Source organism: Phoca vitulina, unplaced genomic scaffold (assembly GCF_004348235.1).
Source record: "Phoca vitulina isolate PV1807 unplaced genomic scaffold, GSC_HSeal_1.0 scaffold44, whole genome shotgun sequence".
Lineage (NCBI taxonomy): Eukaryota > Metazoa > Chordata > Mammalia > Carnivora > Phocidae > Phoca > Phoca vitulina.
Window position 1 is genome coordinate 7505720 of NW_022589747.1, and position 25990 is coordinate 7531709.

A 25990-nucleotide genomic window follows, 5' to 3' on the forward strand; every position below is an offset into this window, starting at 1 on the left:
GTTTCCTGGAGGAATGTCATGTGATGTGGGAAGCAAAGGCAGGAGAAAAATTATTCAATTTCCTTACTACCTACAGCCCACTGACAAGTCCTTCAAACAGGCAGAGTGATACTCCCCTAGGAACTCAACTGCCTGATGTTAATACTTTGCTAAAGGCAAAAAGCAATCCTAGTAGGAACTCCCCCTCCCCCACCCCCCAGGATCCTGTAAATCTCCTTTAACATATAAAAATTCCTTTGGAAACTTCCTTTATCTCTAAACCCCCCAAGATATGTGTTGGCAATCATCCCCCTAGCATATGGCCCACCGATATACATCTGAAGCGTCTCATGACTAAGGTTTTATTAGACGGTAATAAATGACCTTTTCCCAACAATAGCTAAGTCCCCTCAAGGTCCTGGAAACCTTGCTTACAAATTCCTTAGAGACTTAACCTATCCCTAACCCCCTCCCAACTCTGTAACAGCCTACTCCTCATGATCCCATTGCAGCTCTTTCTACCCATGGGTCCTGTCCCCGTGCTTTAATAAAACCACCTTTTTGCACCAAAGATGTCTCAAGAATTCTTTCTTGGCCGTCGGCTTCAACCCCTAATAATGTCTTTCCTACATCATACTCTGCCTATCTCAAGTATTTGTGAATGGGCTGCAGATTATAAGGACATTTAATTTTATCTACATTTCCTTCTGCCTTTGTTTCCCACATCATTGTGAGAATTACCAAAATATGACATGCAGATACAAAGTGAGCAAATGCTATTGATAAAATGGCACTGAAAAAGGAGTGAAGAAAGAAAAAATAGCACTGAAAGACTTGCTCAACTCAGGGTTGCCACAAACCTTCAATTTGTAAAAATGCATTATCTGTGGAACGCAGTAACGTGAAGCACACTAAACGATATGTGTCTGTGTAATCCGGGATTTGTCTCGTCCTTTTCTAGCCTCTTAGTTCTGCTTTTAAAGAAGGCTTGCCTTGTTTCCTGTTGCATGTACTAGGACACTTTGCAAATTTTATTCTCATTTTTCTAGGGAACATTCAGAACTACGCTTTTCCTCTCTGGCTCCAGAATGCCATTTGGATTTCTCCTGTGTTTTAGAAACCGTCTTGTTTATTTTTCAAATATTTATTATTTTATTTTTCCTTTATTCAACCTATAACAAGTGTGCCGATATATTTGGTGTTCATCATCATCAACAGTGATTGCTTTGTGCGGAGACCTGCCCTTTGCTTTCTGGTTGTTGTTAGAAGCCTCTTCTTAATTCCAAAGCTAGGAAGTACTTGTGTTTAAACACACACATCAGTCTCACCTGTGACATACTCCCACATGGTAAAGCTTAACTTATCCTTGTTTGTCTGACATGCTCAAACGCTGACATATATGTAAGAAATATGGAAATGCACTTTAGTTATGGGCTTGCTTTCCCCTGTCTCCTTCATAGGCATTTGTCAAGATTCATTCTTCACTGATACTCAGCTGCCAACTTTCTGAGTTTTGGTTTCCGTGGGAGGCCATCCACTGGGTTCAAAATGCCACATTTATGCAGCAGACAGATTACTGCTTTCAGTTTGGCTGGCAGAGACCATGAGCACCCGAATCCAAGGACGCTGTGAGAAACAAATGACTATCTTCTTTCAGGTGAGCAAGACTCAGATGGTAACTACTTACGTCATCCCTTCATTATAATTCTTACCTTTACTCTTATGGTCATGGTGTTTAGTAGGTTAGATTCCTTTCAGATTCTTAGCGTAGGTTAAGTTATAGTTTTAATTTCTAGTGTGATGTTGGTTTCTGTGGTTGTTACTCTCTCTCTCTTTTTTTTTTAGGTTTATTTATTTATTTTAGAGAGAGTGGGGAGGGGCAGAGGGAGAGAATCTTCAAGCAGACTCCCCTCTGAGCGCAGAGTCCTACGTGGTGTTTGATCCTACGACCCATGAGATCATGGCCTGAGCCAAAACCAAGAGTCGGATACTTAACCAACTGAGCCACCCAGGCACCCCATGTTGTTATACTCTTAAACATTTTCAAGGTGCTTGCTTTTACTTTTTTGGTGAAGGTAGGGGTTAGGTATAAGGGAGGATGGGGATTGGTTGGGAATGTCAGCTTTATACCATTTCAGATCTAAAACCAATGTTACCCAATATGAATAGAAAGACATGTTGAAGCTATGCTGCACAATAATTCAAACTCAGCTAAAAGTATAAATAAGTTTAACCATATCAGAATCATGGCAAACTGGGCCATACTTTTTATTGCATTAAAATATTATTCCATAGCAAAGTAAAACTTCAATAAAATACCTCTTAATGAATTGCAATAGCAGCATGCTTGGATGGTATCTTCTCACTCAAACTGAAATAAGAAATTAATGAAATTGGTAAAGCATTCCAACAAAGTAATAACCTCCCAGAAAAAACTAGCATACATTGCTTTGTATCATCTGATGCAGCTAGTAAAGTAGTAACTGTCTTTGTCATTCACATCGTATCTCTTTTAAGACTGTCTCTACAGACCTTCTTTTCCAAATATTATAGTCTAACATTCTATGCTGAAATCTAATTACCTGATAAAAATAAAATGCTTTCAAGATGCATAACAGGTATTTTGTGGCTCAATTTTCTAAACGCTTTCCTTGAGTTTTAATTTGTCTAAGTTAAGTGTAACACAAACTATTCTTATACAAGTAAAACAAATGAGTGAAAATAATTTGGAATGAATTTAATGACTATATTTTAAATAGTTGCTTTACAGTGTACTCTCTATGTATACAGAATTATATATATATATATATGTATATATGTATATATATATTAAATATATATATATATTTACACATAAAGATAACTCTTAGGTTGATAATCAAACCCTGATTTTTTTTTTTTTTATTATAAAGACATTAATGCTTAATGTAAGTTCTGACTGGTTAGACAAGTACATAGAGGTGCGTATTTAAAGAAAATCAAGCTGCTGAATTCGACCCTTATAGGATTTGTTGTAAACAACACCACTGTAAGACAGACTGAATTCTTATGGTGATTTTTAGCTAATGTCTTTGCCCAAAACTTAAGCAATAAGCATTTCCTGCTGGTTCTCCCCCACCCCAACCCTTAACACTCTGTTGCACTTTTGCTTTTATTTCCATAGTAACCAGCTAGCAGGGGAATGTTCCAACTGTTTCGTTGGCTTCAAATCTCTTGCCAAACTGTTCTGCTGCATAAGGTGCTAGTATTATCACATACTGTGACTCAGCTTTCTGTTGAGTCATATTTCTGATTGGTAGTAAATAGCCTCCATCATTTTTTTTTAAGATTTTATTTATTTATTTGACAGAGAGAGAGAGACACAGCGAGAGAGGGAGCACAAGCAGGGGGAGGGGGAGAGGGAGAAGCAGGCTTCCCGCTGAGCAGGGAGCCCGATGCGGGCTCGATCCCAGGACCCTGGGATCATGACCTGAGCCGGAGGCAGATGCCCAACGACTGAGCCACCCAGGCTCCCCTTTCTTTTCTTTTCTTTTCTTTCTTTCTTTCTTTTTTTTAATTTCAAAGGATGCCACATTAAAAATTTAACAAACTCCTTTATTATTTCAGTTAATTATATTTTTTCAAATTTAACAATGCTTCTGTATATATTTAATGTGCATCTTTTCATCAAGATAGATAAAGTTCCATTTATCTTTGAGCACCTAATATATTTTAGAAATGATAGTTATGAGCACATTTAAGGTAGGATTCTTGCACTCTAGAAATCACATGTAGTAGAAAAGAAAACCATGAAAATGATCATTTTATATAAAAATTTAAAATATAGGCTATACAAATTACTACTGATTTACACAAGAAAGGGTAGTTCATTCTGGATCCTCTGCGTGAATCAGCATTTGCCAGAAAGAAAAGTTGGGGGGGGATACTTGAAGAAGACTAATAGAAGCCCAGAAAACAGAAAAATGGAAAAAGACCCTAGTGTTGAGGGAAAATAAATTGTATAATGTGCCTAAACCAGAGAATAATTGGAATGTTAGATTATGAAAAAATAATGTAACATATAAAGTTAACTGGAAGTAGTTTTGTGAAGACAATGTTACTGTAAGATAAGAGACTGCATGACTTAGGCATGCCTATGCTTTTTTCCCTTCATTTTTAGAGTTTGGTACATATCACACATTCAGTGAGTCTCATAGTGTCTGTATTCACTTCTCCAGTCTCAGAAAGGGAAGGGCAACTAAAAGACAACCCTTCTATTCTTAGAGCTATTGTTGTTGCATGTGTGTAGATTTCCCTTGAGTTACAAATGATTTTATGTCCTCCCTTTCCTTCCCTGTAACTAAACAGATAGTTACTTAATACATTATAGTTTCAGTTACCAACTAAACTCTTAGCTTCCCTCAGACCAGCAAGCAGCTTCTACCGCTGATCGTGGGAAAATGCACCGGGCTACACTTTTTAATACCTGGGCAACTTAAGTTAATGTAGCTCCAAAGGGTGTTATTCCCCTGGTGTAAGCTGCTGCATTGGACAAATCACACTCATAGTGAATATAATCTGCAGAGGTTTTGCAGTTACTTTGGGGAAATTAAATTAAAAAGTAAGTTTTCCATTACATTTTGTGACATTCAAGCTTTAAAGATCTTATCAAGAATTAAATTAGGCTAACTTTCTCCATTTTTTTTTCTTAGGGAACATCCAGTAAAGTAGTTCTTTCATTTAGTGGTTAAGATAAAAATATCTTAATTCAGGTGTTTTAAAGGGTGATGAAACTGACCCTGCATGTTATAGACCAATCAACTTCATTAATGCTGCAGTTAAATCACACACGAGAATTTTATTGCAGTAGTTGGAATTGATGAAAAAATTTAAAAGTACAGATGTAATATGCTAATAGTAGTTAGGTAATTTCCTGAAGATCTGAAAGCTAAGCAATTTTTCCCACTGAAAATTGATCTTGTCTTCATTCATATTTCAGTATATTTATTCGAATTGAGACAATAAGAAAAAGGTACTTTGTATAACTGCTCCAGATAGGGCTCCATTTTGTAGGGGTCCCTCCCTGAGCTACATTGCAGTGAATTCTGAGTGCTCTATAATCTTCACCTGGCTTCAGCACGAGCTGTTAAGAATGTGGATTTACTGAACACCACAATATTCCTTGAGAGAGATCCAGGAAGTTCTGCTTGACTTTATTTATGTGTACCTAATTTGCGTAAACAAGTATAGTCATACATTTACACATGCGTGATAATACATATTTGTTTCTGAACGAATATCTATAAGCTATAGCATGTATGAGTGATTACAGTGTGTCCAGCACTGTTTTAATCACTTTGCATATGCTTACGCCTTTTTTTTTTTTTTTTAAAGATTTCGGTTATTTATTTTTGTGAGAGAGAGAAAGAGAGAGCACGAGCGGGGGTGGGGGGGAGCAGAAGGAGAAGCAGACTCCCCACTGAGCAGGGAGCCCGATGTGGGGCTCCATCCCAGGACCCTGGGATCATGACCTGAGCCGAAGGCAGATGCTTAACGACTGAGCCACCCAGGCACCCATGTTTATGCCTTTTATCTTCAAAGGAAAGGAGCCTCTGTGAGCATGAACCCGCACATACATAAATAGTATGTGAATATGTGTCAGTATGAACACAGGCCATAGAGACTGTCTCTGGAATGCAAGTAGACCCCTTGGGGAGCTTACCAAGCTCCAGGCCCCATGCCCGTCCGCAGGGTCATAATCTCTTGTGGGGAGGCTTCAGGCATTTACATCCTTAGCAGTTTCTCAGGTGATGCCGGGCTCACCAAAATTGATGAACCGCTGTCTTATGCAGGCACTGTCTTGCTTGCTTTATATTATTTTTTTTTAAATAAGGATTCTAAAACATGGTAGTTTTGTGTCATTTTCTGTTCTTAAAAATGTCACATTCTGTGGCTCCAATTCAATCTCTTCTGACAGTTCGCCGCAGTTCTCAGATTCGCTCTGCACACAGCAATCACGTTGCAAAGACTGACTACTCAACACTTTAGAAAGCTGTTATTATTGATAATATACTCCCACCCCTGAGTAACAGTCTCTGTTGACCTTGACAGATTTGTTTAATTGCATCCTCTCATAAGGACCTCCATTCCCCTGTACACACCACCATCCTGCGTTGTGTGGTACATTCTAAGGCCACATTTCTTTCTTTTACCTTCTAGGCACAAAGGCCGGTTGCCATGTGCCCCTGTCCCAGAAGGGACCCTCACCTCAGGCAGGTGATCGTGTTGGCAAGCACTCACTGGTCTCACACTCCTGCTTGTCTGCTGGTCTGATTTCACTCTCCTTTGCCTACATTATGACCCGCATAGAAAAAGGGTCACTTTTTTTTTTTTTTTTTTTTCCCTGAAGAGATATGCAGGCTTACCTGTCCTCAGGTATTCTTTTTTTCCTGTCAGGTGACATCACAGGGAGAAAAAGTAGCCTTTTGTTACATACAGTACCCAGCTCCCTTCTCCAGCTGGTCCTTGTGAATTGCTGAGTTCTGACACTCTGGATGAAAACCCGTGATCTTGGCGATGCTCTGTCTTGCACATCTGAAGGATCCCCAAGCTTTCTCTTCTCAGCAGGATGCAAGAGTGGTTTATCTGCCTTTTCAGATTTGAGAGAGAAAGAACATCTTCCAGGCAGATTCACCCTTAGGAAAAGCAAACAGACATTTTCTTTCTTTTTTTTTTTTTTTTAAAGATTTTATTTATTTATTTGACAGAGAGAGAGATAGCGAGAGCAGGAACACAAGCAGAGGGAGTGGGAGAGGGAGAAGCAGGCTTCCCGCGGAGCAGGGAGCCCGATGCGGGGCTCCATCCCAGGACACCGGGATCATGACCTGAGCCGAAGGCAGATGCTTAGTGACTGAGCCACCCAGGCGCCCCTCAGACATTTTCTTGATGATCTTTTTAGTTTTATTTTTAAATTTATTTTACAGACAGCATCAATGTAGCATCCTTAGAATTGGTTTTTAATTGTGAGTGGCACCAAAAAAAAAAAAAAAGTCTCCATTACCTTTTTATTGCTAGGTGTAGATTTTTAGAGGCAGAGATGACAAAATATCCAGAATTGGATCCCAGCTTCAAATCTCATTTCCCCCAGTACCATGCTGTCAAATGTAGCTAAGGGCACATGTCTTTATTAGCTGCGATGCATGAATCGGGAAAAACTATCTCAAGGTCATTAAAGGGCATAGTCATCCATAAATGGAAGCCATATATATCATGTTATTAGAGACATCCCTAAGTGGACAGTGAGTTGATTTTATAGCATATCCCAGAACGGTAGACTGGAGGGACATTTAAGATAATCCGTTCCAACACCTTTATTTCAAAGATGAGCAAATGAGAGCCCAGAGAAATTATATTACTTGCCCAAGGTTATAGAACTAGTTAATTACCATTTCCCATAAATGTGATAAATCTATATATTTGAACTAGCATTAATTTTACCACAGAGAGAATGTATGCAAAAACAGCTTACAATCCATAAAGTAGACAATAGAGAGGATGTGTTAAAATAAAAAAAATCATTGCTAGAGAAGATTGGAGATATTTTCAAACTTGTCATTTAATAGTAAAATATACTTCTTTTAATTTTAGAAATGTGAATTTAAAAGATATTCATTTACATATTTTTATGGATGCTTGAGCAGAAAGAGTTTTCTGCAGAAGTGTTAGGATAGATTGTTTAGATATTATTCTATTGTTTTTTTGTTTGTTTTTGAACATAGGAGGTCAACGAGGGGTATCTGATAGCTGGTGACAAGTAGAGTTTCTTTTTTTTTTTTTTTTAAAGATTTTATTTATTTATTTGAGAGAGAGAGAATGAGAGACAGAGAGCGTGAGAGGGAGGAGGGTCAGAGGGAGAAGCAGACTCCCTGCACAGCAGGGAGCCCGATGCGGGACTCGATCCCGGGACTCCAGGATCATGACCTGAGCCGAAGGCAGTCGCTTAACCAACTGAGCCACCCAGGCGCCCGACAAGTAGTTTCTGAGAAGTGGTTCTGTTCTCAGGAGGTTATGGCAGCTGGCCTTAGAACCTTAGGATGAGATCCCAACACTAGTTCTAAGACGACTGGGAAGCGTGGTGAGAAGAAAACAATTTTTTGGAATTTAAGGCCATTTCCAGCAATCTTCTCTTCATGAGATAAAAACATGCTTGTAGCATTATCATCTGCTTCTTCCGTTTCTTAAAAATACTTCCCATATGAAGTTATTTAATTTTAAGATTGGACTCTGGAAACAGACTGCTACAACTTGAATCCAGAATCTATCATAAGCAGTATAAACCTCAACAAATTATACATTTTATTCGAGTCTCAGTTTCCTCATGTAAGAATTAATTGAATGAATGCATGCATGTAAAGCACTCAGTGACGCACAGTGGATGATTTCCACCATCGGCATCATAATTACTCGTCTAGCTTTAGCAGTAGTCATAGAATTAGGAGTACAGTAGCATAAGATTCTCAAGAAAACAAGAAGTTGCTCAGAGAAGAAATATTTTAAACTGACTCATTTTGGATATTGAGATTTTGAACTATGTCCTTACAGATTTTCTGCCTTTTGGATCTCTCCATTTCTTTTCTTTTCTTTTCTTTTTTTTTTTTTTTAAGATTTTGTTTATTTATTTGACAGAGAGAGACACAGCGAAAGAGAGAGCACAAGCAGGGGGAGTGGGAGAGGGAGAAGCAGGCTTCCCGCAGAGCAAGGAGCCCGATGCGGGGCTCGATCCCAGGACCCTGGGACCATGACCTGAGCCGAAGGCAGACGCTTAACGACTGAGCTACCCAGGCGCCACCCTGGATCTCTCCATTTCTTTTTTTTTTTTTTAATTATTTATTGTTATGTTAATCACCATATATTACATCATTAGTTTTAGATGTAGTGTTCCATGATTCATTGTTTGTGCATAACACCCAGTGCTCCATGCAGAACGTGCCCTCCTTAATACCCATCACCAGGCTAACCCATCCTCCCAACCCCCTCCCCTCTAGAACCCTCAGTTTGTTTTTCTGAGTCCATCGTCTCTCATGGTTCGTCTACCCCTCCGATTTCCCCCCCTTCATTCTTCCCCTCCTGCTATCTTCTTCTTCTTCTTTTTTTTTTTTCTTAACATATATTGCATTATTTGTTTCAGAGGTACAGATCTGAGATTCAACAGTCTTGCACAATTCACCTCGCTTACCAGAGCACATACCCTCCCCAGTGTCCATCACCCAGACACCGCATCCCTCCCACCCCACCCCCCACTCCAGCAACCCTCAGTTTGTTTCCTGAGATTAAGAATTCCTCATATCAGTGAGGTCATATGATACATGTCTTTCTCTGTTTGACTTATTTCGCTCAGCATAATACCCTCCAGTTCCATCCACATCGTTGCAAATGGCAAGATCTTATTCCTTTTGATGGCTGCATAATATTCCACTGTATGGATCTCTCCATTTCTGATAAGGGTGTTGACATCTCTAACTAACAGTGGGTTCATCTGTTTCTTCTTGCAGTTCTATCAGTTATGCTTCATGTGGCTTAATGCTCTGTTGTTAGGCTCACACACATTAAAGATTGTTATGTCTTTTTGGAGAATTTTGACCCCTCTATCATTATGTAATGCACTTCTTTATACCTAATAACTTCCCTTGCTTTGAAATCTGCTGTATCTGAAAATAGTATAGTTCCAACTCCTTCCTTTTAATTAGTATTACCATGGTATATTTTTCTTCATCCATTTATTTTTAATCTATATGTGTTTCTTACAATCCCATTTACACTAGCATCAAAAATAATAAAATACTTATGAATAAGTTTAGTTAAGTAGATGAACGATCTGTACACACACACACACGCACAAACCACTGTAAAACATCAATGAAAGAAATTGAAGAAGACACAAGAAATGGAAAGATATTCAGTGTTCATGGACGGAAGAATTAACATTGTGACAATGACCATAGTGCCCAAAGCAACCTATAGATTTAATGTACCCCTCATCAAAATTTCAATGTCACATTTCGCAAAAACAGAAAGAAAAAAAAAACACAGAAAAGCAAAAACAAAAAACTAAAATCTTTGTGGAAACACAAAAGGTTTTGAATAGATAAATCAAACTGGAGAAAGAACAAAGCTGGAGGCCTCACACTTCCTGTTTTGAACTCTATTACAAAGCTACAGGAATTAAAACAGTATAATCTCGGGGCGCCTGGGTGGCTCAGTTGGTTAAGTATCTGACTTTGGCTCAGGTCAGGATCTCAGGATCCTCCAGTCGAGTCCCATGTCGGGCTCCACACTCGGTGGGAGGTCTGCTTCTCCCTCTCCCTCTGCTTCTTGTGCACTCTCTTTCTCTCAAATAAATAAATAAAATCTAAAAAAAAAAAGTATAGTCTTGGCAAAATAGACACATGGATCAATGGAACAGAATAGAGAACCTAAAAATAAACCCATGTATATACCTTCAATTAATTTTTAACAAGGTGCCGAAATTATACTACTGGAAAAAGATAGTTTTTTTCAATAAATGGGATTGGGAGAAGTGGACATCAACATACAAAAGAATGAAATCGGGCCCCTATCATACTATACATGAAAATCAACTCAAAATGGATTAAGAAGTTAAATGTAAGACCTGAGACCATGAAACTCCTAGAAGAAAATATACGACTTAAACTCTTGCTCTTTAACATTGGTCTTGGCAATGTTTTGTTTTGTTTTATTTTGTTTTGTTTTGTTTTGGATTTGACATCAAGAGAAAAGGTAAGAAAAGCAAAAATAAAGAAGTGGGACTCCACCAAACTAAAAAGTTTTTGCACAGCAAAAGGAATACTTAACTAAATGAAAAGGCAACCTATAGAGTTGGGGAAAATATTTGCAAAACTTATATCTGATAAGGGGTAATATCTATTATATATACACACACATACATACATATATCACACAACTCAATAGTAAGAAATGAATAATCCCTGTCTGTCTCTTCAATCTTGGGGCCAGTGGTTTGTCCTGAGTCCTCACCTCTCTTATGAATTCAAGAAGAGTTGTTGATTTTTCAGTCTTTTCAATTTTTGTACTTGTTTTCAGGACACAGTAGTAGCAAGCTTCTTACATGTGGAGCTGGAAGCCCATTGTTGAGGCTTTCCATACTATTTTATTCCACTTACATTCTATTATTTTGCCAGTGTGTCTAAGCAATCTTCCCTAATTTGAATTCTCATCTTTTCCCTGTATTCACATTAATAATGTCTGTGATTTCCCAGGACTATTTACAACAGAGTATTTTGTGACATTGATAAATCAGGTAGTGCAGAAAGAAAATATGCGTGGAACTAGACAGTGGCAGTTAATAGATAAAGAGTTCCATTTTGAGCATGTTGCAGCTGAGAAGCTCATTGAAAATCTTCATGGCATTTGTAACTCACAGAAATTCCATAACTTAGAATTTGTGTCTATGGTTCAGGCAAGACATCAAGATTAGACAGCTTTGTATCAAAGCATTATTATTGAAATAATATTTTAAATTTGTGTAAATAAATAAAATCACAACAGAAGAAACACAGAATATGAAGAAGCACCAAAGCAAAATAGAATTAAACTGGTCTAAAAGGTAAAAAGAGAAAGGGTAGTGAAACATTTAAAGAAGTAAGGTGTCGGTAGCAGTCACACATGCTAAAGAAAGTGAAAACTCACTTCCAGATTATGCTTTTAGGGAGTTATGGATGAAACTTTAAGAATATTTTCCATAGAGGGTTTGGTGGAAATAAGACTGTAAGGTGTTATAGATGGGTAAGAGATGGTGACAGAGGTTGTAAGCACTTAAACAGTTGAGAAGGAAAAGAATCATGAGAGGTCGTAGTGTGAATTTTAATAAGAAAGAGAAGAGTCTGCATTTATCATTTACATGTTGCCCTGAATTTTTAAAACTTATTTTTATAGTACCTTCCCATTCTCAATGATAAAGTCTTTGAATGCTGAGTGTTTTCATATTACTTTGAGCATAACACAAAACTTGCAGCACTGAGGGGTCAAGAAAAAATTTTTTAAGTGTCAGGATCATCAAGGATTAGAAATAATTGACAAATGTAGTAATAACTGCAAACACTGTAGCCAGTCCCAGTTGTGAAGATACATAATTCCTTCTGAAGATTTATTTATTTTATTTATTTATTTGAGACAAAGAGTGGGGTAGGGGCAAAGGGATAGGGAGAGAGTCTTAAGCGGACTCCACACTGAGTACAGAGTCTGATGCTGGGCTCTATCTCACGATCATGAGATCAGAACCTGAGCCGAAACCAAGAGTCGGACGCTTAACCAACTGAGCCACCCAGGCACCCCAATACATAATTCTTCATCATTGTTATAATTGGATCGGTATGCTGCACGCTTCATTTCTTTCAGAATTCATCACAATTAATCTATCCTATTCTTCCATTCCAGAAGTATTTATTGAGCATGATCATCTTCTAAGCATTTTTGGACTTTGGTCCTCATAAAAGAATAAGTAACAAATTCCCCAATTAAAAAACTTAAAATCTTAAAAAGAAATTCAAAATGATATCTAGTATTGCATTGGAGAGCTGACAAGTCATTGAGACGTAACCGGGGGAGGATTAAGAGCCCAGCTTTCAGTACTGCTTTTTTGGCTGTGGGATTTTACTTCTTCCAGACTGAACAGCTGCAAAGACAAGAGGTTGAATAAAAACCTTTTGACAGCATCTGAAGGCCTAGGAAAAAAGAGGCTGGAATCTAGAACCTACCCAAGTGTGAGAACCACAAAGCATTTTAAAACACTTCACTGTGGATGAAGTGAAAAACCTCTGATTTAGTGTCTGAAGGAGGCAGGCCCCAGAGATTGTGTCTCAGTTTAAGTAATCTCATTTTCTAAAATTGAACTGAGGTGAGTCTGGATTATTGGCTAGCTGAGAGTCTGATCGATGGGAGCAAAAAAAAAAAAATAATATTCTATTTAGGGGACTAAAAATTATTCTAGGCTTCAAATTATTTTAATACAAAGTCTTTTTAACAATAAAGCATATCTGACGTAGACGAGGAGACATGACAACAACAAAACAGACAGAAACCAGAAAGCAAATAAAATGTAACAAAAATCATGCCCCCAAGGGACTTAGGCAGGAAATTATTAGATAAAAACATTAAAATATGTTTGCTGAGAGAACTAAACACAAGCTTGAGGATTTTCTCAGAAGGTAAAAAACTATAAAACTATAAACAAAAATAATAGAACTAAAAATAAAATAACTATAATTAAGAAATAATGAATACATTTTGCAGCAACATAGACACAGCCAAAACAATAGTTAGGAAATTGGAAAATGTCAGAAAAAAATTGTTTCCATAATGTAGTTTCGTGATACACAAAGTGAAGTAAAAGGGTAACAAATATAGTGTAAGAATTTTATGTGTATTTCACTGGAGTCCTTAACAAAAGGAGAGAGATTAAGAGAAAGAAGAAAATTTTAGAAACATAAGAGCTGGTAACTTTCTTCAATTAAAGAAGGGTATAAAATCAGGGCGCCTGGGTGGCTCAGTTGGTTAAGCGACTGCCTTCAGCTCAGGTCATGATCCTGGAGTCCCTGGATCGAGTCCCGCATCGGGCTCCCTGCTTGGCGGGGAGTCTGCTTCTCCCTCTGACCCTCCCCCTTCTCATGTGCTCTCTCTCTCTCATTCTCTCTCTCTCAAATAAATAAATAAAATCTTAAAAAAAAAAAGAAGGGTATAAAATCAAATGTTTAAGAAACACTATGGACAGATAAATGGAAAATATAAATACACCCTTAGATAATACTATGTTAACCGTGGGAAAGTAAAGAGGAGGAATAAATCTAAATAAGCAGCCAGAAAGAGAGAGAGGAAGAAAAAGATTACCTTCCAATGTAAAATAAACTAATAGCGGCCTTTTCACAGATAGAAATTGAAAGAAAATGAGCAATATCTATAACACCTGGGGAAAATTACCTATCTAGCATTACATTCCAAGTGAAGATATCCTTTGAGAATAAATTGAAATAATGGCATTTCAGACTAACAAAAACAGAGAACTCAGCACCACCTGAACCATAGTAAAAGAAATACAAATTTTTTCAGGATAAAGTTTTACTTTATGATCGAGGATAGCAGTCCAGAGATTTAGTAAGGAAAAAAAAAAAGACAAGATTTAATATGTAGGTAAATGTACATGAAAATTGAACAAAAGAAAATGGATTTCTAATGGGGCATACACAGATATACATACCCATATATGTGAAGAAAGAGCTCTCTTTCTTACTCTTTGCCCGCCCCGTCACAGACTGGGAGGATATATTTACAAAGGATATGTTTATAGATTATATAAAAAGCTTTTACACTTAATAAGAAGGTAAATAAAAAATGAAAAAAGTGGGTGAAAGAGTCAAATAGACATTCGCCGAAGACACACAAGTGACTAATATGCACATGAAAATACACTCAAAATCATTAGTCATTAAGAAATGCAAATTAAAAATGAGAAGACAGTTACATATCCACCGGAAAAGTCAATATTAAAAGGACAAATCCTACCAAGTATGACAAGGATATGAAAACTATGTCCACACAAAGACCCATGCACAAACGTTCATAGCTGCTACGCTTGAGTAACAGCCAAAACCTTGAAGAAACGGACAGATAATCTTTGCATAGCAGTAAAAAGTATTGAATTATTAATACACATAACAACATGGATCAATCTTAAAATAATTATGCTATGCAAAATAAGCCATACAAATTAGTACGTATGTTACGATTCCATATACTCAATCCTAGATGTTAACTAATCTATACACATGGAAACTCTTGGAGGGATGGATTGTCTTTGTTATCCTGATTGTTGTGATGGTTTCATGAGTAATTGCAGATGTGGTGGAAACAGCAGAGAAGTTGAAATAGAAGTAAAGCCTGAAGATATGACCAAACTGCTGTAATCTCATATAAAACTTTAGCAAATAAGTTGCTTCTTATGGATGAGCAAAGAAAGTGGTTTCTTCAAATGGAATCTACTCCTGGTGAAGATGCTGTGAAGTTGTTGAAATGACCACAAAAGATTTAGAATATGCCATAGACTTAGTTCATGCAGGGTTCGAGAGGATTGACTCCAATTTCCAAAGTAGTTCTACTGCGGGTAAACGGTTATCAAACAGCATCACATGCTACAGAGTAATAATTCCTGAAAGGAAGAGTAAAACAGTGTGGCAAAATGTATTGTTTTATTTGTTTTATTTAAAGACCTTGTCAGCACGACCCCAACCTTCAGCACCCTAATCAGTCAGCAGGCATCAAAGTTTAGGCAAGAACCTCCACCAGCAAAAAGAAGAGGCTTCTGAAAGCCCAGAAGATGGCCAGCAATTCTTAGCAATAAAGTAATTTTTAATTAAGGCAGGCACATTTTTTAGACAGAATGCTATTACACAGTTAGTAGACTACAGTATAGTGTAAATATAACTTTTATATGCATTAGGCAACCAAAAAAGTTCATGTAACTCACTTTATTGTGGTATTTTCTTTATTGTGGTGGTCTGGAAGCAATCCTGAATATCTCTGTGGCATGCCTATATATGGACACGAGACTTACAACCCAATAACGTTACAACCAATAACAGTTGAAAATTTTAACATAAAACTTTTAATAATGAATGGAACAACTAGACAAAAAGGGAATGTAGATATACAGGACTTGAACAAATTACTAACCAGCTTTAATTGTTACACATAGAACAATCTACCTAATAGTAACAGAATGCACGCTCTTTAAAGAGCACATGGGATAGTATCCAGAATAGATAATATGATAGTCTTTAAATAAGTTCCAATAATTTAAAATGATGAAAAGCATGAAAGATATTTCTCCAGCATAATCAAATTGAAATGGAAATCACCAAAGGAAAGATATCTGGGAAATTCATTAATATTGGGCAGTCAAACAGCAGATTTTTAAATGACCAATGGATAAAAGAATCAAAAAGGAAATTACATTTTTTGAATAAATGAAAATAGAAATGCAAATATGGTTTGTGGCTAAAACAGTTCTTAGAGAGAAATGCACAGCTTAAAAAACCAGTATCAGTAAATAAGTAAGGTCACAAATCAATATCCTAACTTTCCATTTCAAGAAACTAGAAAAAGAAAAGCTATTAAGCCTAAATTAAGCAGTGGAAAAGAAATAAAAATTAGAGAAGAAATCAGAGAAATAGAAAATAGAAAAATGAAAAAAAACAATAAAACTGACATCATTTGTTGGAAACAAACAAAACTGGCAAACATTTAACTATGCTGACCAAGAGAAGGGAAAACAGAAGGCATATTTTTAAAAAATCAGGAATTAAAAACAGAATATCAGTACTGACACTATAAAAACTAAAAGAATTATAAATTAATATAATGAATAATATGCCAACTAACACTTAGATAAAATGGATAAATTGCAATGAAAACATAAATTATCAAAATTGATTTACAAATAAAGAATATGAATTTACCATATCAAATAAAGATATTAATTAACAATTAAAATTCTTCCCACAACAAAAGCCCAGGTCTAGATGCCTTCACCACTAAATTTTATCAAATATTTAAAAAAGAGATAATACCGATCTTTTGCAGATTATGTCAGAAAATAGAGAAGGGAACACTTCCCGACTCATTCTTTAAAGATAAACAAAGGTCTTACAAGAAAACTACAGACCATTAATCTTAATGAAAATATATACAAAATCCTCAACAAAATATTAGCAAATAAATTCCAACATCTTTTACAAAGGTACTATAAATCATTAATAAATGTGATCCATCTTAGAATGCAGGATTGATTTCACGCCTTAAAGACACGTAATGAAAAACACAACAGTAACACAATGAAGGACAAATACTACTTGATCATCTTGATAGATGTAGAAGAAGCATTGACTAAATGAAGCATCCATTCATTTAAAAAAAGAGGGGGTGAAACTCTCAGCAAACTAACAATGCGAGGAAAATTCTCAACCTCCTAAAAAGCACCTACAAATACACACCTTGAGAGATTTAAATGCTTTCAGTGATCTCTCCCTAAGTTAAGGAACATGCCAAAATGTCAATTTTCATCAAAAACAAAAACAAAATAAAACAAAGAAACAAAGCAAAAAAAAAAGATATCTAGATTGGACGGGAAGTAGTAAAATTGACTTATTCACAAATGACAATTCTGAATCCTAAATGTAGAAAAACCTTAGGAATTCACAACACTCACACATGCACGACTGTTAGAGCTTATAAATGAGTTTAACAAAGTCTCAGAAACAATAATACCATACAAATATCAATTGTATTCTATATACTAGTAATAAACAAAATAATATTAAGAAAAATCCACTAAAGTAATATCAAAAAGAACCAAAATATGTAGGAATACAATTGTAAAAATAAATGCAAGACTTGTACTATAAAGAAGACACACATTGCTCAGAGGAATTAAAGATCTAAATAAATGGAGAGATATTACATGTGTATGTTTTAGATTGCTCAATATTTGTTCTCTAAAATTAACAATAGATGAATGTAATCACACACACACACACACACACACATCCCAACAAGCTTTTCTGGTAGAAACTGACAAACACCCTAAAATGTATTTGAAAACATAATGGTTCTATAATAGCCACAATTTTTTGAAATTAAAGAATAAAGTTGTAACCTTAAACCATCCAATTCAAAATTTACTCTAAAGCCAATCTAATTCAGTCAGTGTTATACTGGAGCAAAGATAGGCATAGAGATCAATGAGACAGAATTGAGTCCAGAAATAAATCCGACTGTGGTAAACTGAATTTTAACAAAAGTATGAAGAAAATCTAGTGGGGAAGAGATAGTGTTTTCACAAATGGTATTGAGACAATTGGAAATTCACATAAAAAAAAAAAAAAAGAACACTGACCCTTGCCTCTTATCATGCACCAAGATCAAATCAAATGGAACAGACCTAAATGTAAAAACTAAAATTTAAAAACCTGTGAAAAAACACAGAAAATCTTGCTGATCTTGAGACACAAAGATTTCTTCAATATATTCGTAAAATAACAAATTGATAAATTTGACTTCATTAAAAAGAAGTTTTGTGCTCCAAACATAACATTAATAGAATTAAAAGAAGAAATTGTAAGAAAATATTTGCATATTATATACATTATTACTGAACATATCATGGACACATAAGAGACTTACAACTCAATTATAAGACATACAACTTTATTATGGGTGAATATTTGAGTAGACATTTCACTAAAGAAGATATATGAATGACTAGCAGACATAAAAATAATATGCTCAACATCATTAGTTATTAGGAAAATGCAACTTAAAACCACAATAAGATCCCACTGCACACATGCACACACACACACATTCACACACACTATACTGGATAAACTTTAAAAGATAGACAATAATGAGTATTGGTGAGGATGTAGAAAAAATGGAAAACTTTTACATTGCTGGTGTGAATGTAAAATGATACAGACACTTTAGCAAAAAGTTTAGCAATTTCTTATAAACTTAAACATAAACTTATCATATTACTTACCCATCGTACTCTAGGAATCTTTCAAAAAGAAATAACAACATATATCTACACAAAAACTTGTACATGAATCAAATGTTTATAGCAGCATTATTCATAATATCCCCAAACTGGAAGTAATTAAAATGTTCATCAAGCGTTGAATGGGTAGACAAAAGTGGTCTGTTTATAAAATGGAATAACCCTCATCAGTAAAAAAGAAGGAAGTACTGATACACAGCACAACATAGATCAGCCTCAGAAGCATTATGGTAGGTGAAAGAAATCAGATTACAGAGACTATATATTGAGACTATTATGCCATTTATATAAAATATGAAAAAAAGAGTAATTTATAGAGCTAGAATGACTAGTAAGCCTATGGCTTGGGTGGGTGTGGAGATTAACAAAATGAGCACAAGGAACATTGTGGGTGATGGAAATGTTCCCAAACTGGATTTTAGTGATGGTTATACAACTCTATAAATTTACTTAAATGTCATTGAATGTTACATTTATAATGGGTGAATTTTATGGTATATGATTTATGCATCAATAAAGCTGTTTTTAAAAATGTAAAAAAAAATAGCAGTTTTGAAATGTCAAGGATATATACAGACTAGGAGAGAAAGAATTGCCACATAAATAACCAAAATAGAACTTCTGTTCAATATATTTTATTCTATATACAAAGAGGTGAAAATCAATATAAAGAAAACACCATATGAAAGTGTAGAAGAGACTTAACAACACCTTATAAAAGATGATATCTAATTGTCCAATAACTAAATAAACTTATCCTCTATCTCATTACTGATTAGAGAAATGAAAATTAAAACCACATTGCTACCATTACATTTATATCAGAATGGCTAAATTTTTAAAGTCTAAACCAATATTACTGCTTTTGATGATATCAAGCCTTTAGAAGTTTCATGCACTTACTTGGTAGGGTGTAAATTGGTGTATCCGCTTTGGAGATAGTTTGGCATTCCTTCTAATGTGGGGCATACTTAAGAGATGTGTGCCAAGAGACATGCACAGAGATTAGCAGAGCTAGTGCACTCAGAAACTGGATACAAGTCAGATTTGCATCGACATTATAATGGGTAAATAAGTCATTGTATATGTATTATTTCCAGGAATAAACACAAATAATTCACAGGCTTACACAACAATGAAATCAAATCACTGAAGCATAATGTTGAGGAAAAGAAGATGTATATAAAATACATATTGTATGATTCTACATTGAAAGTTTAAAGGTTCAGGAAACTACACTCTAGGGATCAAGATTACATGTTTCTTTTTTTTTTTTTAAAGATTTTATTTATTTCTTTGATAGAGAGAGACACAGCGAGAGAGGGAACACAAGCAGGGGGAGTGGGAGAGGGAGAAGCAGGCTTCCCGCTGAGCAGGGAGCCCGATGCGGGGCTCGATCCCAGGACCCTGGGATCATGACCTGAGCCGAAGGCAGACGCTTAACGACTGAGCCACCCAGGCGCCCCCAGATTACATGTTTCTATACTAAAATTATAAAGACATACAAGTGGATGATTAATAAAACTCAGAATACTTGAGGGGTAGAAAGGGCATTGATGGTCAAAAGTATGAAGGGGATTTAAACAAGGGAGAGTGTTTTAATCTTGCAATGGGTGGTTACATTGGTGTTAGCTTTGTGTAAAATCATTCAGCTGTACATTGATTTTTGTGCTCTTTTCTCTTGTGCCCTTTGTCTATATACATGGGATTTTACAATGTTAAAAAAAAAGAATAAAACAATAATTTGGGATAGTATAATACATACATTGAAGTAGATATCTTTTGCAGAAAACAAATAATTTATTTTAAAAGAGGATATAATTATCTGTGGCCAGAATGGCTCCTGAACACTTTCTAGAAAATTGTAATCACCATCACACCCATAACTTATTAATCCCTCTCTCAGAGTTTTCTTGGGTTGCAACACTCCTTTGGGAAAAAATGGGTTTTGAAAAAGAATAACAAATCCCCTTGGGCAACCATCCCTATGATGCATTAATTTATGCTTTAAATCTTCTCTATGCTGTGACATTCCTAATGGTGGAGGGAAAGAGAATTTATATGGGGAGACAAAAGGACACTGTCAATAAATATATGCTAATGAGCCTAATAAGTTGGAATTTATCTTGCTATTTTATTATACATTGGGGAACCACCCTTCATCTTACAGGTTTATTAATGTGATTTTGTCCCCAAGTCTTTCTCCATCTCTGGACAGGGCTAGTATCCCCACTAAATATGAATTACACCTGACTACTCACTCTAACAGAACCCTGTCCTTGTCCTTCAGAAAATCCACCAATATTTGGAGTTATTCATGCATATTTGTGTTTATTTTATAACTCTTTTCTCTGCAAAACTGTAAGTTCCAATAAAGACTATGTGTGCATAGGTCGCCCTGCACCAGACCCAAGGATGGCGCTCAGTAGTGCCTGAGAATCTATGTTGAATTAGTGATTTAATCTCAGCCACCTTTCTCCGACCATGCCTGGATAAAAATAGTCACAGTAAAATAGATAATCATTGGAAGTTGGTCACTTGGCATTAACATTGAAAACAAGGAACTACCCTCCCTGTCTTCTGTTGCTTGAGAATCTTACAAAACTTTTTTCTCTTGGTTTGCATCAAGTATGACCTTTAATAAGAAAGTTGCTAAACCAATGGTGTGTAGTAGATATTATTGCAAGCAGATGGAGATTCATTCAGCCATTTTTAACAGGTCACATCTCAGTAGTATAACCAGTTAGCTATGTTTTATTGGTCCACATAAAATCCTATTTTTTTGGAGATGGAGCACATACAAAAGGAAAAGAGTGAGACACATTTTATCAACACCATATCCACATTTCCTAGGTGGTAATGTAGAATGAGTCGGAAATCATAAATTGTATAGCAGGAGAGTAATTAACTATTTTGATTCTTAAATACTTTTGAATCTCAAAAACTCATGGATGTTAGAATAAAATAATTTTCTCAAATGTTCTCAAAAATAGAGAGACTACAACAGCACAAGTAAAAAAAACTGGTATGTAGAGTTCTAGAAAAACATCCTAATAATTTTCCTAACAATTCAATCATGTGTAACTGTTTGGCAACCAATTAAAATGGATATTTTTGAGATACAATTAAATATTTCTCATACCAACTTAACAACATCCAAACAACCCAGTTTAAAAATTGGTAGAAGACTCAAATAGACATTTCTCCAAAGAAGATATACAAATGGACAACAAGCATATGAAAAAGATACTCAACATTACTAATCATTAGGGAAATGTAAATCAAACCCACAGTGAAATACCACTTCACATTCATTAAGATGAAGATGATCAAACAACAAAACCAAACAGAAAATGTCAGGTGTTGGCAAGGATATGGAAAAATTGAAACCACTGTCCATTGTTGGTGAGAATGAAAAACTGGTGCAGCCTCTTTGGAAGACAGTATGATGTTTCCTCAAAAATTAAACAGAACTACCATATGATCCAATAACTACATCTCTGGGTGCATACCCCAAGGAATTGAACGCAGGGACTTAGACAGGTGTTTGTATACCAATGTTCATAGCATCATTATTCAAAATAGCCAAAAGATGGAAGCAATACAAATGACTATCAATAGATCAATGGGTAAACAAATATGGGGTGTGTTTGTGTGTGTATGTATGTACATACACATACGCAACACATACATACATACATACAATGCAATATTATTGAGCCTAAGTGAAATAAGCCAAACACAAAACAGCAAATAATATTTAATTCCAATTATGTGAGTTACCTAATAGTCAAATTCATAGAGTCAGAAATTAGAATATGGTCACTAGGATCTGGAGGGTGTTAATGGGGAGTCACTGTTTAATATTTACAGAATTTTAGTTTTGGAAGATGAAAAAGTTCTGGAAATGGATGGTGATAATGGTTGCACTACAATGTGAATGTATTTAGTTCCAATGAACTGCACACCTAATAACGGATAAAAAGGCAAATTTTATGTTATGCATGTTTTTCCACATTCAAATTTCTTATAAGTATGTCTCTTGAGCAAACGTTGCAGGCAATGTGTGCCCTTTATGCCATTTCAACTTTGGTGTCAACAGGCTTTTTACATTTCTTATTTCTGAACACCACATACCCATCAGGATTTATTTCTGATTCCTGGATTCACATTCCTTTATTTTCTTCTTGCCAGGTACATATACTTCTATTCCTGAATCTCCTTGAGTTTAGTTATGAGCATTTTACTTACATTGGCCACTGGAAAGTGAATGTCGCTTTCAGGACAAGTATTTAATTTCCAGTGTGTCATTCTCCAGTGCTATCCCCATGCTGTAGCCAATGTGACAGCACCTCAGATATAAAGGAAAAATTGCACCAGCACACAGAGAACAAGTGTTCTGTACATCGCTCAAAACTTACAATGACTCCACATACAAGAAATAAATTTTTATAGGTTTAAGTACTTTCCGACTTAACACAGCAAATTCAAGCACATACCACGTCACCAAAATTAAAACATTTGATCATATCACTTGTGAACAAAATTGGTGGAAAACAAATGACTCCTCTCATAGTCTACTGATGGCAGTACAAATAGATAGATGGACATATGGTGGAGAGTCAGTTTGTATTATAAAACTTAGAATGCAAATATGTCATCAGTGAGTGATTCCACATCTCCATGAATAATGTGGAGAATCACTCCCATGTGGCATAAGATGGACATACAGGGGCACCTGGGTGGCTCAGTTGGTTAAGTGGCTGCCTTCAACTCAGGTCACGATCCCAGGGTCTTGGGATTCAGCCCCGCCTGGGGCTCCCCGCTCAGCAGGGAGTCTGCTTCTCCCTCTGCCCCTCACCCCACTCATGCTCTCTTTCTCTCACTCAAATAAATAAAAAAATCTTAAAAAAAAAAAAGATGGACATACAGAATTTGCAGTGTAACATTGTTTTAACATTGCCACATTGGAATTAAACTAAATGTCTATTCATAGGGCAATAATATAAAAATTACAATTTACGTATAATGTATAATCCTATGCTGCAATTCAAGAAGTGTAAAATATCCTGATGTGTGAAACTATAAGTTTTAAAACAAGGTGTTGACAAGTGTCATAATAATTTGAACTTAGTGATACAATTTATGTAAAGCAAGTTCAGATTTTAATATTTAACAAGGATACATATATCAACCCTTTGGAATGGGTCTAGGGAGATTCATACCAAGTGAACACATCAGTAAAGGGTAGAGAAGTTAGAAGTGCTAGGAAGAAGACTTTGGCTTTTCAGTAACACTGGGTTTATGATGACGGAGAGCGATTCACATACTTCTTATGTATGCACAGTGTCATACTGTGAGTTTCCCTTTTGGTAATGGAAGATTAAGTAATTCAGACCTACAACGCCTTCAGGAAAAACCTTAAATGGCAAAAACAAATAAATAACTGCTCTTGAATCATCAGAGAACTAAAAGGAAGCAAAGAATCACACAGTCAAGTCCAGGAAAGGAAACTACAGAGATGAACTGGACATTTGGAATCATTTATCCCAAAGGGGCATCTGTTGATTTAACAAGGAACTTAGAAGCTGAGAAGCTGAGCAGGTTTGGAAGCCTTGTCAGACAGACAACCACATATTGAAGACACAGCCATTTGAGAGGACCCTGTGTTATCCGGGGTGAGATGCTGAGGCTATATAGTAGATAAGTATTAGCCAGAAATAGACTGCTCTTCCCAGGAGCACTGGCTTGGAAGTCCCATTTTGGGTTGAGATGATGTGGGATTATAATTACCCCTAGCTGTGTCCAAGAAGCAAAAACAAACCAACCAACAAACAAAAAGCCCCAAACAAGCTCTCTGAGGAATGGTAAAAATACCCTCGTCTTCAAGTTTTCTCTATAAATTCATGTACAATACCTGCCGTGAGGTGGAAACAGGCCAAGCACACGAGGGGGAAGAATTTATAACTGAATAATAGGAAAAAAAAAAAAAAAAAAAAACTAACTAAATAATAGAAATAGAGCCAAAAAATCCAGATACTGAAGTTTCCAAATTCAGAATTTCAAATAGCTAAGTTTAAAATCTGAAAGAAAATTAAAGGAAAAACTTTAAGACTTTTAGAAGAGTACTGGAAAAAAAGAAATTCTAAAATAGAAAATGGGGTGCCTGGGTGGCTCAGTCGGTTAAGCGTCCAACTCTTGATTTCAGCTCAGGTCATGATCTCAGTGTTGTGAGATCGAGCCCCAAGTTGCGCTCCATGCTGAACATGAAGTCTGCTTAAGATTCTCTCCCTCTCCCTCTGCTCCTCAACGCCCCCTCATGGATGTGTATTCTCTCTTAAAAACAAAAATAAATAAATAAATACATGCATACATTAGAAAATTAAAAGAACTAGTTAAAGATTCAGTGGAAGTGTTTAACAGCTGCTTAGACATACAAATAAGGAAGACATTATACTATCAATGAATGAAACGTAGAGATAATGCTCTATGTGAAATACAAGAGAAATACAAGATGCAAAATGTAAGCTAGAAAATTAAAAACAGAGTTGATACAGGGAAAATGTTTGTGGTGGAATCTCAGCAGGAAAGGAGAGAATACTGCAGAGATAATATTTGAAAATATAATAGCTGAGGATTTCCCCAAATTTACAAAAGACATCAAGCCAAGATAAAAGACACACTATGAATCACATACAAACTAAACCAAAAAACCCACATCTGGCCACATAACATTAACAATAACAATAATAATAATAAAGCTAAAACCCAAATATCACAGAAAAAACCTTAGCAGCATTCAGAGGTAGAAGATTACCTTCAAAAGATAGCTGATGTCTCACAAAAAAGCAGACCAAAACCAAAACCAAAAAAGAAACAAAACAAAACAAAACAAAACAGAAGCAGAAGACAACAATGGTATGCCACCATAAATCTGAATGGAAATACTTGCAAACCCGGTATTCTGTATCAAGTACAAATGTATTATTAAAATGAAGTTGAAAAAATTTAATTAAAAAATAAAAATGAAGCTGAAAGGAATAAAAATAATGATGTTATGACCAGAAATTCTGTGTTAAGAGAGTACTTATGGGTTTTCTTTTTTTTTAAAGATTTATTTATTATTTGAGAGAGAGAGAGAGAGAGGAAGCAGGGGGAGGGGCACGGGGAGAGGGAGAGAGAATCTCAAGCAGACTCCCCATGGAGCACAGAGCCTGATATGGTGCTCGATCCCAGGACCCTGAGATCATGACCTGAACTGAAACCAAGAGTCGGACACTTAACCGACTGAGCCACCCAGGTGCCCCTTAAGGGTTTTCTTTAGCAGAAGAAAAAGAATCCATTTTAAAAACAATCAAGACCTCTATTTGATTTCATATGCAAGAA